This window comes from Dipteris shenzhenensis, chromosome 8 (assembly GCF_047967505.1).
Source record: "Dipteris shenzhenensis isolate YYH24624 ecotype China chromosome 8, Dip_SZ_1.0, whole genome shotgun sequence".
Lineage (NCBI taxonomy): Eukaryota > Viridiplantae > Streptophyta > Polypodiopsida > Gleicheniales > Dipteridaceae > Dipteris > Dipteris shenzhenensis.
In genome coordinates this window covers 4,987,984-5,007,704 of record NC_141603.1, presented here as the reverse complement: position 1 = coordinate 5,007,704, position 19,721 = coordinate 4,987,984, and positions in this window count along the sequence as shown.

Here is a 19,721-nt window from a genome sequence, read left to right as displayed (position 1 = left end):
AACTAGATCATCATCTTTGAATGGCGACCCAATGGAAGCAAGTGCATCTGCAATTTTCTTCACCTTCATGTGGTAGTCATTGATGCTCATATTTTCTCTCTGCACATTGTCTAACTCCTGCTTGAGCTGCATTTTCCTAGCTTGCGTATTTGTGCTGTACATTTTTGCCAAAGTATCCCATGCCTCCTTTGGCGTACTTGCATCCTGAATATGCACAATCATAGAATCCGAAATACTGATAGATAGCCAGTACATAAATTTTCTGGCTCTCTCATGCCATCCTTTAAATGCCTGCATTTCCTATTGATTGGGAACATTAGGAAGAACTGGTTCTTCTTCATTTCCTATAATGAACTCCCAATAGCTTTTTCTCATAAGGAAATTCATCATTCTAAACTTCCATGCCTGGAAGTTGTTCTTGTCAAGCTTTTCAGTGACAATCTGTGAAAGAGAATCAGATGCCATTATAGAACACTGCAAAATATTCTATCACTGCAAAAAACATAACTTTTGCCTCACACGGGCAGATCTACAAAATTGACGAAAGTGGTATTTGACCACACAGTCACTTCCTAGTGACAATTTTGCATCAACAGGCAACAAGGATGATTTTGCAACTCCCAATATCTTTGCGCATAGGCATACGATGCAATTTCTGTGGTAACTTTTCACCGACCAGCAGAGCAGTCGTCGCACATAAAAAATAGGGCTCTGAGTGCCCGCAAAGAACTTCTGCCTTTAAAACGGGCCTCGAAATGGTCTCGAATCAGAAAAATAAAGTCACCAAAGGCATCGCCCTTGCCCACAGCATATACTGCCCTCTCGCAATACCACGAAGGGCGTCTCAATCTGAGACAGTGTACTCTTGCACTTCCGGCTGTGCTACCTGTAGAGATTTGCTCCCAAACTCGAAAAAGGAAAGCAACACTGGTCCTCTTACCAGGACACCATGAACTTGGTTTGCTTTCTTGAGATCCTTACCATGAACCAGGCTCTGATACCATGTGAAGATAGTGGGAGAGAAGGAAGGAGTCTCACTTGCGGCTTTCTCACATACACAATGGGGGAATACACACAAAGGTGGAGGCTGAAAATAGTTTTCCTCTTCTTAGTTGTGTAAGCCAAAAGAACTCTAATACAAAGAAATAGAAGAACCCTATATGTGGGTCTCAAACCAAACTCAACTAACTAAGGTGGCATACTAACTGAACCACGAACTAGAGTAGATAAGGATAGCTGTCATCCAGCTATTATTCATGGGCAGTGTACCAACCGCATCTGCAGCTAACAAGTTGGTGACATAAATGCACAACAGTCACCCTGGCATATCACGAGTGGAGCTCGATATCTCAACGGTGTGTGTGTGTGTGTGTGTGTGTGTTTAAAATAAAAAACCTTTTATCAACACGGCACATGAAGCTCAGATAAGGGCCGATAAAAAATTATTTATTACATGGTTGTTCATACAAAGTGCAAAAAATTATAACGCCAGTGCAGTCTTGACAAGCATCTTACTTATTGAAGAGGAGAATCTGCATACTTGCCACCATCCAACAAGTAAACATGATGAGAACCAGGTTAACTTAAGTTGGGAAGATAGGTGTCATAGACTCTCCTCCCTTGTTATTGGGGTCACAGTAAATTAGAAACTTAGCCAAAACTTTAACAACATAATGTATAAGAAGAACCCGTGTAAAAGGATGGTTATATTCGAGTGTGGATCTAGTAGAGTAAATCAAGTAAAGAGTTAGGTTGCATATTTAGGGAAGCAACACTATAGGAAATATTTTAGTTATAAACAAAACACAACAAAGGGGGGGGGAAAGGATTATAGACAAAAAGGAAGGTTAGGATAAAGGCAATTTAAAGGGGACGTGAAGAAAAAGAAAGGGGAGAGAGGGAGATTATATATAGAGAAGGGGAAGGGGGAGAGGGAGTACGAGTAAAAAAAGAGGGGAAATCAATTTGAAGACGTTTATTGTAACAAGTAATGAAAAATTAAAAAAGTTTGGGGATTAATTCGTATGGAAATAAGGAAAAGAAATTAAATAACAAGGGGAGGAAAGCCATGTAAAAAAAGAGTGAATTAGAGGAGTGATAAGAGGGTTGTGTGTAACATAATGATAAAGCTAATGGGAATTTAGAGGGGAGAAACAAGAGAGGGAGAGAGGGGGGGAAAAGATTGAGTGCAAAGGAGGGGAAAAAAAGAGGGGATATCTATAATTAGAGAGGGGGTTGGGGAGGGAAATATATACATATAATTAGAGGGGGTTATTACAATATATATATTTATTTATTTATTTAGAGGGGGGGTAAATAAGAATAAATATAATTTAGAGATGGGGGGGAAAGAAAATTTAATGAATATCTATACTAAGGAATATATATACTTAGCCGAGGGGTGGGGAGGGACAAAATTTATTACTTAGGGAAAAGAGTAAATGAAGGAGAGCCAGGGGGGGTTAACTAAGTATACTAGACTCAGCCTAGTAACCAAAGCAAGAAAAAATTGATTACGTGTGTGATGGTATGTTTATAGCACCTGAGAGTCATGCGCTGATGATCTTCAAGAGGCAAGACGTGGGTAAAGGCACGATAAAGACCGGCAGCCAGTGAAATAGCACATGTGGCAACGGTTTTAGGAGAAGCGAGTCTGCATGATCATTAGGGGTAGTCTGCAGTAGGTCATTCGGAGCAACAGTGTAGCAGGTCATTCAGAGCAGTAGTGCAGCAGGTCATTCAAAGCCGCAGTGATCACTGAGGGGACTAGGAAGCAATGCAGCAGTCGAAAGGTGCAAGGCAGCGAGGTTCATCAAGGTAGCCTGAATAAGGCGCAGCCTTGAGGGGCAGTACAAGGCATTAAAGCCCATGGATGGTAGCACAAGCAGTGGCAAGTAGCACATACTTAGCAGGGCGTAGACTTGAGCAGCGTGGCAGCAGTAGGCATTGAGTGGAGAGCTTAGAGTAGGGGTACTTAGTAGAAGGATTTTTATAGGGTGAGATAAGAGTAGTCGGGAGGGTCGAGTAGGATAGGGGGTCAAGGCCCAAGGTAGATTTGGATCAATGGTGGACATAGATAGTTTTTAGGGAGGCGGGTTGGCTAGGAGCATAAAAATGCGTGTCGGTGGGTGGGTAGAAAGTGCAGGGAGGGGGTTTGTATTACCGCCGATAGGATAGATAAAAGTTAAATATTTTAGATAGGCTTAGATGGTTTTAAATAAAAGAGAGAAAAAAGAACGATAGAAAATAAACCAAGGGGTTGGGGAGGGGGGGTTAGAGAGAGAATTAAGAAAATTTAGGGGGAAATAGGAAAGATTACGAATAATTAGGAAAAATTAGGGGAAACTAGGAAAGATTAGGAGAGAGAGAGAGAGAGAGAGAGAGAGAGAGAGAGAGAGATGAATTAGGAGAAGTTATGAAGAAAAATATGAAGAAGAAATACCTCGAGAGAAGAAGAGGGTTGGTTAGGGTAGAGTGTTTGTAGTTTTAGTTAGAGAGCTTTTAAATATATAACACACATTCTAAAGAGGGAGGGTAAATAGGAAACATATTTAAAAGGGAGTTAAAAAATGAAAAATAATTAGCAAGACAAGGGAAAATTGGAAAAAAGCAAGGGGGCGAGGAAAAGTTAACGAGAAAAATATTGTGAAAAAATAGGAAGGGGGATAATTAGGAAAATAAGAAACTATGAAAAAATTAGGAAAGAGAAGAAATAAATAGGAAAATTAGAAAAAATATAGAAAACGTCATAAAATAAATAGAGAGAAATTTTAAAAAATTAATTAGAAAAAAATAAAATAATTAGAAAAAATTATGAAATAATTAAGAGGAAAAAAGGAAATTCAAAGAAAATACAAAGACAAATTAAGGAGAAATTAAGGAGACATTGATAAAAAACCAGAGAGAGAGAGAGAGAGAGAGAGAGAGAGAGAGAGACAAGGGGATCAAGGTCTAACAAAAAGAGTGAAAATTGTATAAAGAGAGTGTGTGTGTGTGTGTGTGTGTGTGTGTGCGCGCGTCAAAGAGAGAGAGAGAGAGAGAGAGAGAGAGAGAGAGAGAGAGAGAGAGAAAGAGCTACTTCAAGCGTTCGCTTCTTGGTTGTGCATGACACTAAGGCAAAAACATTGTTTTATGCTTGATCGACGATGCAAAACATATCCGATGGGCACAATAATTTGCACACACATTCAACTAGGTGGAATTGACTTACATGCAAAGTGGCACTCCCATCCCATAAGTGCTTGATCGGATAACATACCTAGCAGCGTGTTTTTTTATGGATGTGCATGCCACTAGAGCAAAAATAGTATTTATTGCTCGATCGATCATGCAAGGGATATCTGATGGGCACAACACTTTTTGTACGCCTCAACCTAGGTGGTATTGGAATGTTCTCAAAGAGGCACACCCATCCGATAAGTACTTGGTCAGATAACACGCCTAAGGTCATGTTTTTTTGCGAATGTGCATATCACTCGTGAAAAAATGGTGTATAATGCGTGATCCACCATGCAAAGCATATTTGATGGTGACAATACTTTGCACTCACCTCAACATAGTTGAAACGGACTTGCGTGCAAAGTGGAGCCCCCATCCGATAAGTACTTGTTTGAATAACACACCTAGGGCTGTGTTTTTATATGGTTGTGCATGACACTAAGGCAAAAACGGTGTTTTATGCTTGATCCACAATGCAAAGCATATCCGATGGGCACAATACTTTGCATACACCTTTAACTAGGTGGAATTGACTTACATGCAAAGTGGCATTCCCATCGCATAAGTACTTGATCAGATAACACACCTAGCAGCGTGTTTTTTTGACAGATGTGCATGACACTAAGGCAAAAATGGTATTTAATGCCTAGAGCCAGCCAAGCCTGGTCTATATATAAACTAGATCCGGGCAGGTAGCTATATTGAGCTAGAATATATATAAATGAATTTAGTGCTATTTCGTAAAAACTGTTAAATAATAATTTCCATCTTGACTTGATTGTTAAAGTGAATTTAGAACTTAGATTTTATTATAGTAGTATTTTTTGAAATACACTATAATATTATTATAAGAGTAACAATAGATGAAAATTTATATAGTATACCTAAACGTGGTTATTATTGGAATTGTTATAGATGGAGTTTTGCATCACCAGGATTCAAGTTCATGTGTCCCATGGGTTCAGTTTTCATAGCATATTTTAGAAGGTAATATGATAGGCCTATGTTTGTTATTTTCTGAATATTCATATGTGCTTGCCACAAGAGTAATATTCTTGCATGGTATGAAACGACATTACGATGTTCTAGTGATGGACGAAAGTAGATCCATCTTTGTGTGAGAGGATCTATAGTAGGTTTAGTATCTAAGTGTATTGGATATGGAAATTTGTATTTGCATTTGTGGTTTGTGCTTGAGTCAAATAGATTGCATGTTGGCCTATATGTGTGGATTTGTTTTCTCTTTACCATATACTTAAGCTTTCTTTGAATTGAATTCTCTGGCCAGTTATTAAAATCATTCATGTAAGGGGTATGCGCATCTATCTGGTTTGATACAATATCGACGTCTTGTTCATCTATCCATAGCATCATGTGTGCATGCATAGATCCTCGATTTTGTACCTCATATCTTATGATGTGATGGTCGACTCTACCTACTAGTCCTTTATCGCAAAGAATATATCTTGCTAAGAATTATTGCAGTCTAACATGGAAGAGCACTATGCATTCAACTGGACAATCTCTCCATGTGAAGTTTTTATTGAATTGTTTAGCAATGGTTATCGATTTCACACCATCTTGTGGTTGATACCTCATCTGCAATAAGTGTAAGGAATATATTGGGAAGGCCCCATGTGTCAACCATTGCCATTAGATATTTTAAGTTTCTGCGCTGCCATGAAGGAGATCCAAGAATAGAACTTGGTATCTAAAACTTAAGAATACGTCTAATTATCTCTTGTTCAGATATTCTTGGATCTTGTCGTCTTTGTTGGTCAATATCTCTTTGTAATACTGTAGTTTGAGAAGAGTTTGCTATTAAAATAGATTGACGTATTTGGTACATCAATAACAAGTATGGTTTATAAAGAATGAACACAAAGAACAATGTTGATATTCTCATTTTTAAATATACATTGAAGAACATCTTGCCATCATGAGCACCATATCCGAAAGGATAGAGGAATGGGAATAATGCATACTCTAATGTTAATTCGTCACATTGTGATAGACCTTCCATAGATGTTATGAGCTGACGCTCAATAATTCTTGTTGAATCACGAAGTACAATTGTCTCGACTTCATGTGATGTATTTTTTTTAAATTGATGAGTTGTAGGTAGCATGTTGATTTGTTCTAGTAATGACAAGTACTTGTCCTCATGTGCAATTTTCATAAGATCGAATGGTGAGTCAGAAAAGTGTCTTTCAATAATATCAGAAATAGCTTCTGAAGAAAGAACATTTACTCCTAGTTTTGGATGCGGCCGTTCATACATTGTCAAGCATTTTTTAAATATGGGGTTTGTTCTAGAGTTTAACGCTCGAATGTGTTTTGTTGTTGATAGTAAGTTTGTTGAGTTACTATAGAATCTTTGTTGGCGATTCCAAGATATTAGTGGATTATCCAACATCGATCTCCTTTGTAGTATACTTGTTGCTAAAGATGTAATACCTTTAGAAACGTTTAGGGATATATCGATTATAGAAAGCATTTGCATTTGAAATATGTTTGCACCTAATACATTCTGTAAATAGTCTGGATCATAGGGAACCGAGTACAACTTTCTGAATGGACTATCTATGCATGCTTTACAAGCCATTTTTGATCTATGTCCCAGGCCATTTTCTACATGCAAGCTTATGAACGTATTGGATAAGTCATATGGTGTTATACTTGATTCTAGTAGTGATATTACTGATTTTAACTTTGTAAAAAAACTTGTGTTAAATTATATTCTACCACAATATACACAATATTGCATCTTCGAAATATATTGAGAAGTGATTTGGTTCCATTCTTTTAGAAATTTATTGATGAATAGCCATGAGGAGAAACTCGGTTGTAATTGTCTTTTCTTGTTTTCTATGCTAATGTAGGAACCACGTTCTCTCCTTTCAATAAGAGACCTTTTCATATTTGTAAAGTAAATTATATGTTGAAGTAGAAGCACCTACTTTATTTTCCCGTTGTGGATGAGAGCATTAAAAATGACTTGAAATTCACCAATTCGAATTATCTGCAAATAAAATATCAAGGTTGTTAACACTTTATATTTTTCACTCAAAATTTATAACGTCTCTAGTTTATGTTGATACCGATTTGAATATAGCATATAGGAATTTGAATGTAGCATATAGAATTTTGAATATAGAACATGGTAAATAGATCTTTCTTTTTGCACATAGGAGTTTGTGTTTAGCATATATTTTTTTGCATATATTTGTAGCTATTTGAATTTGGGATATAGCAGTTTTCATTTATCACTTTGTATATATTTGGTAGCAATTTGAATTTGAGATATAGCACTCTAAATTTCATACATATCATTTTGCATTTAGAATTAGCACTTAGCATTGATCAACTAGCATTTTTGCATTTAGCAAATAGCACTTTGTATCCAACACATAAACAAATAAACTTAACCACACATTCGTGTGGGGGGAGAGTCGGCACATTTCCTCTCCAAAAATTATAAGACCAAGGAACATGCCCTTCCTTGGGTTGATATGATTTTGCATTTTGCACATAGCATTTTGCATATAGTATGTAGCAATTTGAGTTTGGGATATAGAACATAGCACTTTGCATTTTGCACATGGTACTTTGTTTTTAGAAATGTATGATTTTGTATTTTGTATGATGTCTCTATACTTCGAGTATTTGGTTGCTAGGCTTTTGCTAAGATACTGGTTTCACAATGTTCAAAGTTTGATCCTCGCAACCCACAAAGCCATATTTGTTGGGTATCTTATAGACTGATGTGGCTATAAGCTTTGGGATCCTTTTGCAGTGCGCATGATCCTAAGCACTGATGTTATATTCTTTGAAAATATTTTTCCAGCAGGTACAATGCGTGGTCGTGATGAGCCTTCCCATTTTGAATTTCCAAGCATACCTCTCAATTGTGCTCTTCCATCTAGTAATGAACTTCATGACATTCAGCTCATTGGTAACGATGATCTTTCTGATCTTGCCATGAATGATGATGATGTTTCATTGCCTAAGGAATCTCATTCTGACACTCCTATAGCTCATGCTGAATCCTCAATTCCTAACTAGGCTTCCTCTGATGCTTCCTCTTCCCTTGATTCATTTGAAGTATCCTCCTCCATTCCATCAAGCTCAGTAACAGATTCTCCTTCCCCTATTCATGATGCTTTTAATGATGTTTACGGTGACATGGATGATCTTCTCTAAGTAGAGCCCGATGCTATACCACCTAGTTGTCTTCCTCCTCGATCACGAAAACCATCTCCTAAGGTAATCAAGAATGCTCGAAATTTTTATGTAGGAGAGTGCCCTTGGTTTCAAGCTCAAGCCTATTGTCATCTTGACAATGGACCCAAATTAACTTCATTTGATGAAGCTATCAATGGCCCAGAAGCACAACATTGGAAACAAGCTATGGACGAAGAATACGCTTCTCTCATTCACTACTCCACTTGGATGCTTACTGAATTACCACCTCAGAGGTCACCAATTCCTCGCAAGTGGATATACAAAAAGAAATTTCATGGAGATGGCTCTCTCTCTAAATACAAAGCTCGACTAGTGGCCAAAGGGTATCCCCAAGTTGCCGGCCTCGACTATTTTGAGACTTTTTCTCCAGTTGTCAAGCTAAGTACCATTCAAGTTTTGTTTGCTTATGCTACATAGGAGGACCTTGATATCCATAAGATGGATGTAAAAACTACATTCCTACATGGTGACATTCAGGAATAAATTTACATGCTTCAAGTACCGGGCTATGAGGACTCTTCTCATCCATAGCATGTTTATCATCTTCTCAAGTCTCTTTATGGACTGAATCAAGCATCACGTTCTTGGTTTTAAAAAATTGACTCTTATCTCCACACATGGATTCATTTCCTCTTCTGTAGATTCCAATCTTTACATTTTTCATGAATCCTCTGCCATTGTACTGCTTACTGTATATGTGGATGACATTATTCTCTTTGCCAGCAATGTCACTACTTTGGCACAAGTTAAATATAGTCTCCATACTCATTTTGACACGGTTGCTCTCAACGAGATTGGTTATTGCTTGGGCATGGAAATTTTTCAAGATTGTTATGTTGGTATCCTCCACCTCTCTTAGCATAAGTATGTTCATGATTTGCTGTCCAAGTATAACATGGCTAAATGTAATTCAGCTTCTATTCCAATGGATCCCAGTGCCATCTCTATCTTCAATGCTACTACTCCCACTTCTGATCAAACTTCTCCTCAATTTCCTTTTCACAGCTTACTTGGAAGCCTTCTCTATACTATGGTTTGCTATAGACCTGATATAGCCTTGTTGTCATCTCTCTCTCTCTCAATACAATTCCAATCCATCTCCCATCCATTGGTAGTTACTCATGCATATACATCCTATGCTACCTCTATGGTACTCAAGCTTTTGTTCTCAACTTTTGACTCCAGCCCTCCTCTTCATTTGAACTACATGCATATTCAGATGCCAATTGGGGTACCAATGTTCATACTGGTTGATTCATCACTGGATGTTGTTTTCTTCTCAATGGCACTGCGATCAATTGGTTCAGAAAACCTTAGAAAGTGGTTGCAATGTCTTCTATAGACTAAGGCAGAATACATTGCAGCCTCTACTGCATCCCGGGAGATCGTTTGGCTTCATCGATTACTTAAGGACCTTTCTAAACTTCCAAATTCCACTCCCACACCTCTTTGGTGTGATAATCAAAGCACCATTGCTTTGACTAAAAAATCCAGTATTGCATTCATGAACAAAGCACTTCCATTTGCACTATCATTACATCCAAGATCATGTACGTGATCAAATTCTAATGCACTAAGCCTCTTCCCCGACCACTTTTCCAACTGCTCTGATCTTCTCTCGGCGTATCAACCATTCCTTAGCAAGGTTTCACATAAACGAATCAACTCAAACTTGTTTTCACCATCTCATGAATCGAGGGTCGTGTTTGAAGGGGGGTATGTTAGGTCATCCATGACCCTCAACCTTAATCATAGCCTAGCATCTCGGAATGCATCACATGGAGTAACACATGGAGAGCTCCACTATATATCATGTGCACCGAATGTATTAGATCCTATATTCTAGGAGAATATCACATCCGTGATCGTTGTATTGTGATCTATAAAGATCACTTTGTATCTTTCAATCGATTAAGCAATTGTTCTGTTTTGTATTATTTCTCTGTCATTGCTATTAGAATATTCTAATGTTGTGTTACTTTGTCATAAATTTCCTCCTCCAAATCTGAATCCTTAGATTGAGGCTCTCTGACCTATTTGTATTCCTCACCTTATAATTACACAGCCCTTTCCAAATGCTTCATTTCCATTCTCCATTTGACTTGACCTCCGATTGAACAACAGACACACACACCCCCCGCTCATTTTTGTTGAAAGTTTCACTGACCTACTGCTTGCTTGCTGATCGTTGTGGACTAGCTCCTGGCTGTGTTTGTAGTAGTAGAAGAGAAGAGCACGGGCGGTAAATTTTTTTAGTATTTATCGATGTTTTACGTGGCTCTTCAATCTTGCAATCGTGTCCCAGCAACCTACCACAAATGGGTGATTGTGTTCAATCAGTGGCATCAAACTTTCCTGGTCTTAGATTGATTTTTGATTATTTCATTGATTCGTTCATTGATTCGCACCGCAAGAATTTATCACGATTCAACATGATTTTTTTTAATTCAGAGCAGCACAGTTGGATTCCAGTGGGAGGCGCTTGTATCCTGGGGGCCAGTCGGGCCTCCTTGACATCACCATACACACAATCTCCATGCTTCTAGAAATTCAAACAATTAGTTCCAATATCAACCCATCGTGCCTCCTCTACATCATTATACACACAGTCTCCATGCTTCTGAAAGTTGTGATGCTTTTGGAAATCCAAACAATCAGTTCTACAAAAAAATGAGCATGCAACTTCGATTTATGCATTTTTCAACGATAACACACAATCACTGGATTGAACCTGTTCTCCCACCAGATGCATGGATCCAATAGAAACATCCTTGTTGCATGTGATTGTGGCTGTTGTTGCTCTCATTTCAACACACAGAGGAAGGAGAGGAGGATGAACATCTTTGAAGATTAATTTTATAAGACAGTGAAGGTAAGTTGAGTTGAAATCGAACGGCAGATTGTTGGTCAGCAGCCTACAAGCCCAAGAACTGGGTGGGAAGGGGTACCTTGATGGGGATACTGGAGAGGGAGGAAGGGGGGTGAGGAAGGGGATCAGTGATGTGAATGAAATCATCAGGGGAGGCCATGGTGGGGGATAGGAAAAGGAAAAGGAGGGGGCAAAGAAGGCGAAGAGGGAGCAAGGGAGCTATGGGAGCTAGCTTCAAGATCTTAGCTATGGCATCCTGTGTGGAACCCCCTGATAAGAAGGCAAATGGACATGAGCAAGAAAGCTGTGAGGTAGACGACAAAGGGGGCAGTTATGTTGGAAGAGACTAAAGCCCTTCACAAAAGAAAAATAAAAAACTTGAGAATTAAAATTATGACACATGGCTCAATGGGAAGCTAGAATTGCTTTTTATCCCACAATGCTACCTACCTAAAGAGAGGAAGGTGTGTGTGTGTGTGTTGCCTACTATTTCAATTAATCAAACTACATCTTCACACATTTTTTGTCACTTCTTATTTGATAAAAATAAGATAACATAAAATAAGACAATAATCCCCTTTGGCATCCCTTTTTGCCCAAGACCATGATTAAACTTGAATGCAAAAAATAATAATAGTTTCACAAGAACCCATTGTTAATTTGTCCCCTGCAAAGTTTGCTACATTCAAGTAGTTGAATCTATAGCTAATGATCAAGGGGGGGGGGGTTTTGATACTCATTCCTTATATTTCAATGTGCAAGAAACATCAAACTTGACTTGGGTTATCCATTGAGATTATTTTGCTCAAGTTCAAATAGGGTAAAGTTAAGCATATCATGTCCTTCATTAAATATATACTTCCAAGTCATCCTTTTCAAAATTTCAATACTATCATCACATAAAATTCATGTTCCCTTCATTTCTAATTACAAATACCTCATTCCATGTCACTTCTTATAGAGTAAAGTCAAAAACCCAGTTTTTTCAAAAACCATCTAGTGATCCTATTTCTATTGAACTAGAAAACACTATACTAAACAAAGGTGCTACTAAGGCCATAAAGTGCAACAAGATAGTGAGGTATTGCCATGGAGGTTGTGCTCCTGTCTCCTTCTTAAGCATAAAAATGGTAGGAAAATTGGCCGAACTTACCTGCGTCAATCATGGTAAAATAGGAGTTAGAACTATTGTCTTACACTTATAACCAAAGGCTTTAATGCCTAGCCATGGTTGTTATCCCTTTCATTCCCAATATTCGAATATAAAGGAGGAGGAGTTTGCATTAAGAATAAAATAAAATAAATTTCCCTTCTAAAAATCTTTTTCACCCATAAAGGGGCTTCTGATAGAAAGCTAGTAATCAATCCCATGTACCAAACTAGTAGCCAATCCCATGTTTCAGACTCCATAAAAATAAAATAAAATATTGTTTACAGATTGTCTCCCTACTATTACATACAATGAGGCTATGATGTCCCTACTTATCCAAATTTCAAATTGTAATAAAATGAAATTTACCAATAAAAATGTAGCCAACTTGCAGCAATGTCAATCCTTACAATTGTAGTAAAGCATTTATCTATAAAGGGAGATCACTCCATCGCATAGACTGATTGAAGTATTTCCATGAATCAAAGTAAAGTCAATCGCATTGCTCGATATAATCCTCAACATTCTAGATCCAGTCCGTCACCAAGAAAGGTTAGAGTTAATAACCATATGCATGTTGTTGTCGTCTAGCTAGGACTCAAGTTATTATAGCTTGTCAAGACAATGAACATATCAAACAATCATAAGCAAGGAAGTAGATGTGTCCTAGAGGGTAAATCATATGGTTAAGCTTCAACCCTTTAATATTTTATTGTCACAAAAGGGGGGGGGGCAACGAGAGCTCAATTTAAGTAGGCTTACTAACCGAGGAGGCCAGTAAAGGGAGTGTGTAGTCATTCTACACCAAGGCTAGAATCTTCCTCAAAGCCTTGCCCATGACTAGTGTCATTGAAGGGCTTGAGAAGGCACTCCTGCCCTTGACATAAGTACTTCATCAACCTGGGAGGAGGTGAATGAGCAAGAAGAGCTTGTTACAGAGCTTGCTAAAACACTTATGCCGATCGTAGTGGAACATTAATAGCGGGCTATAGATGAGGTGGGATGGTCGACAGCATATAGCAAGGATGGACGAGGTTTTTAGAGGTTAAGGGAGGGTTCAATGTTCAACTTACCACTTCCATCTTGTGCAGAAGACGAAGTCAGGCAGCTACATAGCTCAGGGTTTGAACTAAGTTGCAAGAATCCCATGAGGAAACTAGCCACTAAAGGAGCTATAGGAGTAGTAAGAGAGAAGGAAGATAAGAGAATGCTCTGATTAAGAGCAAACCGGGTCATGACTGATGGTTCTAGAGTTCAAGTGGCACTGTGAGTTGTGTAGAGCTAGGCAAGGCATTCTATGTGCATGAGCTGTGAGCCTTCAACATAGTAATTGCCTTTGATGGAGCTTACACAACTAGACATGTAAACGAATGAGATCTTCTCGCCTAGTGAAGAAACCCTGAGTGCTTCATCAGAGTGCTCTCAACGAAAGTAAAATGGAAGAGGGTGAGAGAGAGAGAGAGAGAGAGAGAAGAGAGTCACACAAGTTCAGAACACCCTAATGTTCTAGAGAGAGAGAGAGAGAAGAGAGTCACACAAGCTCAGAACACCCTAATGTTTTATGTCCTCCATATATATATGTGTGTTTGAGTATTGTAAATAACCGAGGTTAAGGCACAATGGCCTTTAACTCCCACAACCTCCCACTTAAAGGTCAATGTGCCTTTAAGGAAGAACAACCAGTGATCATACCATCTGATTGCCATCATCTGATTGCCATCAATACATGACAATACTCAAACCACTGACTAGGTAGACTCTTCATCAACATATCTACAAGGTTAGCATCTGTATGAACCTTGACAAGCTCTATGTGCTTGTCCTCCAGTACCTTCCTGATGAAATGGTACCTGACCTCAATGTGTTTGGTCTTTGCATAAAATACTGGATTCTATGCTAGCCAAATAGCACTCATGGAATCACTATGCAATGTCGGTACACATGTATCAATCCCCAAATCTCCCACTAGCTAATCAAGCCATATAGCCCCCCTACAACCCTCTATGGCTGCAATATACTCGACCTCTATGGTAGAAAAAGCAACGCACTTCTGTGTGCGAGACATCCACAACACTACACCACCTGCAAAGGTGAACACATAACCAAAAGTGGATCTCCTACTATCTACATGCCCTGCATAGTCTGAGTTTGTGTACCCAAGTACACGCATCTCTCCTCTACCAAAGAAGATGCACATCTCCTTGGTACCCTTCATCTACCTCTCACGATGCACTTAACGGCCTCCCAATCCCAACCGCTGATGCATAAGGAACCTTGTCCATCAAGGTCCTCTCCTCAACCGGTTTGGTACTATCTTCTTAACTCAATTTCACATATGGAGGCAATGGAGTACTTATAGCCTTCCCCCCCTCCTACTTCGGTCACACGTGATGCACATACCAAGAATATAACCTGCAGGTCCCAAATCCTTCATGTTAAAGGCCTCATGCAACTTGGCCTTCAATGCATCCACATCATAAGTGTTCTTGCTAGCTAATAGCATATCATCTACGTAAAGTGCCAGCAGTATCAGGCTATTATCCTTAGCCCTTTTAGTGTAGAGGCAGTAATCAATCTCACTTCTTTTGGAACCCTGGGACTGAATGAAAGCATCAATCTTCTAATACCATTCTCTAGGAGCTTGCTTAAGGCCATAGAGAATCTTTTTCAATCTGCAAACCAAATGCTTTTTGCCCTTTTCTTCAAAACCTTCGAGATGTACCATGTAAATTTCCTCATGCAAATCCCCATGCAAGAAAGTTGTCTTAACATCCATCTGCATAAGCTCCATATTCTCTGCTGCCACAAGTCTAAGTATACATCTAAGTGTGGTCATCTTCACAACCAGAGAGATCTCATCAATTTCCACATCCTTCTCTGTTAAATTACATGGCACAGCAAAACAGAAACTGAACAAAGAATAGAGAGTACACAGCAAACTAGAGATGAACAAAATTTTCCTTCGATATTGATGTAGTACAGATGATAACTCCGTCCACCCGTGCGCTTCCACAATGGAGCTTAGATGGCGATCTAGGCAGATACTAGGTGAAGAGCTACTAGCTGAAAGATCTCTACTGGAAGATCTGATATGGTGCAATGGACTGGGGAGGTCACCTCTTTATAGCTATGAGGGCAGTAGTCAAATCAACATAGTCGATGGAACCCACCAGTCAACCTAGTCGGTAAAGCTGACCAGTCAACCTAGCTAGTGGAACCGACTAGTCGTTCATGGAATATTCAAAGAATATTCCCTATACCGTCAATCATCTTTCTAAGGTCAATGGTCTCATTGATAGACCTCATCTGACATGCAAGTCAGGATCCATCCAGTGTCCCGAGCTCACACATGGCTTCTCCTCATATGGAGGCCTTACAACTTGAGCACCTTGGACCACTGGTGGTTACCAGGAGGGTGGGGCATTGAGCATATCTAACACCCCCCCTCAATGTCCACCTGTAGGTGAACTACCTTCTCGGCCCAATGCCAAGTCTCTGAAGATGAACCTGAAGCTGATCCTTCCTGAGTGCCTTGGTGAAGATATCTACTCCATTTTGCTCTGTTGGACAGTAGACCAATTTCACTATCCCGTCCTTGATCAAATCATGCACATAGTGATATTGAATCTCTATATGTTTTGTGCGCGCATGAAACACTGGATTTTTAGCAATGGCCATGCAACTTTGATTGTCGCACCTTAGCACAGTTGCCTCATCCTCTTGCACTCCCATGTGCCATAAGATCCTCCTCAGCCACACTATCTCACAAGCAGCAAAACATGCTGGGGATAAAGGCACAATCTGCTATCCCTTGTATAAGTGGTACTACCATGTCAATGTGCCGCATCATCACCTTATCCTCTTCTTTATATAAAAAAGGCAATAAGGGAAATCATTAGAGACTTTTGCTTCCCATAAAATTTGTGCTCTCTTTTAGCTCTCTCTCCATCCTTATTCTTTCTTTCTTCTTGCTTCTGCTCCTTGCTGCCATCAACTGTATCAGAGCAAGGTTTCGCAATGGTGGAGGTTTGCTTCCAGGCAATGCTGCGCTTCATGGTGCTCGATCTGAGAGAAGTGAGAAGAGACTCTCTGTTTGATGTTTGCTAGAACGATTGGCATCTCATCTCATGGAGAGCTTTCCATAAAGTTCTACAGCTTTGGAAGGGGGGGTAGAAGCAACCCAATTCCTTCAAGGGAGCATGTGTTTGGGAAGAAGTATTTGTGCACCTAAGCACAGTTTGATGAGTCAAGAATTGTGCATGATATAGTGATCGAATGCCAGACAAATGCGCCCAACAAGGAACCGTTATTTGGCCACCAGGATAGACAGCCAAGTAGCTGTGCAAGGGAAGAGATTAGCGTGGAACTTTAGAGGAAATCAGGCAGTTTTTGTGGATGGAGTTTCGCTAGAAGTGTTTTAGGATGTGCATAACTGGCTCTTCAATCCTTCTAGAGCAGCATTTCTATCATGAAGTTGTCAGGAGCTCCTGAGTCATTAAGTATTGGTGGAGGTGAGCTACAAGGAGCTTGCAGTTCTGCCAATGTGTGGAGCTTCAACAACCACGACAAAGGAGGCTACAATAATGAGCCTTGAGACAATGCCGGTGAGAGAGGCTGGAGTTGAAGCTGCTCACGCTGGAGCAGATGGGGAGATTGTAGACAAGCCTTCACTGAGGGGTCCCGTTTGTGAGCTGTCGATGATGAAGGTCTGATAGTTGAAGGCGCAACAGTCCATTGAGTGGCCGTCTGTCATAGCTACTAGCAGGCACTGCGTTCCCAAAGCCTTGCTCATGGATCTAGAGAGGCTACGTTGAAGGAAGCCTCTTAGTTGGCTAGGTGGCTGCTCGTGCCTGTGAGTTGCTGTGAAGGATCTCTATTATTGGAGACTATTTAGCTTGATATCCTCGTCACTTGAGCTGGCTCTAGGCTCGAAAGAGGTGACGCTATCACATTACAATTGGCATATGTCGAGGCTATTTTGGGGCTTTTTTGCCGGAGCAGATGAGTGCTATAAAGGGCAGCAAGCATACAAGGAAGTTGCTGTAACAATTGCTGTTTTTTATGACAAAATGGTCAATTTCAGGACTGAATATCTCTTTCTTGGTGTAAAATTGCACTTTGTGCTAAACTGGAAAGTTGTAGTTCGCAGAATAGACTACAACTTTGCTTTTGGAAGCAAGTTGATCCAGTATACGCTGCAGGAGTTACAGCCTCTGCAAAACCACAAAAAGTTGTAGTCTACTGTCTATTTGTGACCAATGTGCAGGAAGCTGTTTTCAAGTGAGAATATCTGAGAATCCACAAGGATTTGGCTCACGAGGTCAACTGACAAGTTGTAGATCTTTCTACAAACTACAACTTTGCTGTTTATAGCTTTGGCATCCGGTCTTTTAATGAAAATATATTGCTATTCAAAGATAGGGACAGCGTGCTATCTTGCCCAAAGTGGATGTGAGGTATTGTAGGAATTTCTCTTGCACATTGGGGCAAGAAAGTATCAAATTGGGACACATTGGAAAAGGAAATTTCTGAAAAATCAGAATATTCCTCAAGGGTGATGCTAGAGGTTATGCCTTTGTGTTGAGAAAAACAATAATATTGTTTGCTGCAGATTTATAACTGTTTTTACTGTCATTTTGGGACAGTTTCTCTGAGTTTTGGATGCCTCTACCTTTGTCACATGTTGGGACAGAATTTTGAGTGAGTTACACTCAGTTTTGCAGGCATATTTCACTCAGTTTTGGAGTTATATTGGTGAAGGAAATTAATTACAGTTTTGGTACTGTTTATGCATTCAAAGTTGGAATATATATTGGTTGCAAGTTCTCTCCAATAGAGGACAGATTTTACAAGCTCTTTTAATTTCCTTTGTTGATTTTTTATTTGCTGAGATATGGCTTCAAGTGGGAGTAAAGGTGGTTCACTTCTTAACATCAAGAAGTTGGAAGGAGCACACAATTTTGCCATTTGGCAAAAGCAGTGCTATAATGTGCTTCTTCAAAAGCATCAAGCCCATCCTATCAAGGAAAAGGGAGTGAAGCCGGCAAATATATCAGATGATGATTGGGAAAGTGTTGATGAATTAGCACGTTCTACAATCATGCTTTCTATTTCAGATGTGCTTCTATTTAATGTTGAAAATGAGAACAATGAATGGGATATGTGGAAAAGGTTGGAAGATTTGTATGCTCAACAAAATGAAGCAAGCAAGGTTTATTGGCTCAAGAAGCTCATGGATCTTAGGATGAAGGAGGGCACAACTATGAGTGTGCACCTCAATGAGTTCAACTCTATCATCAAGCAGTTGGCAAATCAGAAATTCAACATTGATGATGAGTTTAAAGCAACATTCTTGCTTTGTACTCTTCCTGAGAGTTGGGATATTTTCAGAAGAGCTTTGAGCAATTCAAATCCTATTCTTATTTATGCAGATGTTGAGAGTTAGCTTCTCATGGAGGAGATGAACAGGAAGAACAATTCTTCAAGTAAGTCTTTCACTGCCCTCAACACAAGAGGAAGACCTCAAAATAGAGGCAATGATAGCCAAAGGAACAGATCCTGCAGTAAGTCACGTCCTAAGAAGGATATTGAATGTTTTCATTGTGGCAAAAAGGGGCACATGAAGAAAGATTGCTTTAAGCTAAAAAAGGAGCAGAAAAAGAGCAACAACAACAATCAAGATGCCAAATATGATAAAGGCAAGCAACAAGCAGAGTAGTAATAGTGGTGTGAAGATTGAAGAGGTAAATGCAATCACTCATGAGAGTGAGGATGGCATTTTCTTTGTTTCATCACTTGATGCACATGCTTTAGTCACAGAAGAAGATGGTGACATGACCACTTGGATCATTGATTCAAGTGCTTCCTTTCATGTGACACCACACAGGGAGTGGTTTTGCTCATATAATGGTGGTTTACAAGGTGTTGTGCATCTTGGAAACAATTATGCATGCTCTATTGTAGGGATTGGAGATGTGAAACTTGCATTTTCTAATGGCACACATTTTATGCTTCATGATGTTAGGCATGTGCCAAAGCTGAAAAAGAACTTGGTTAGTACTGGTCAATTGGATGATCAAGGCTACTACACTATGTTTAGTAATAGTAGGTGGAAGATAACCAAGGGAACCAGAGTCATTGCAAAGGGGTGCAAGTGTGATACTTTGTATTCTTTGCATGTTTCTAATGTAAAGAATCATGTGGTTGCCGTAACTGAGGTGCCAAAGGTTTCATTGTGGC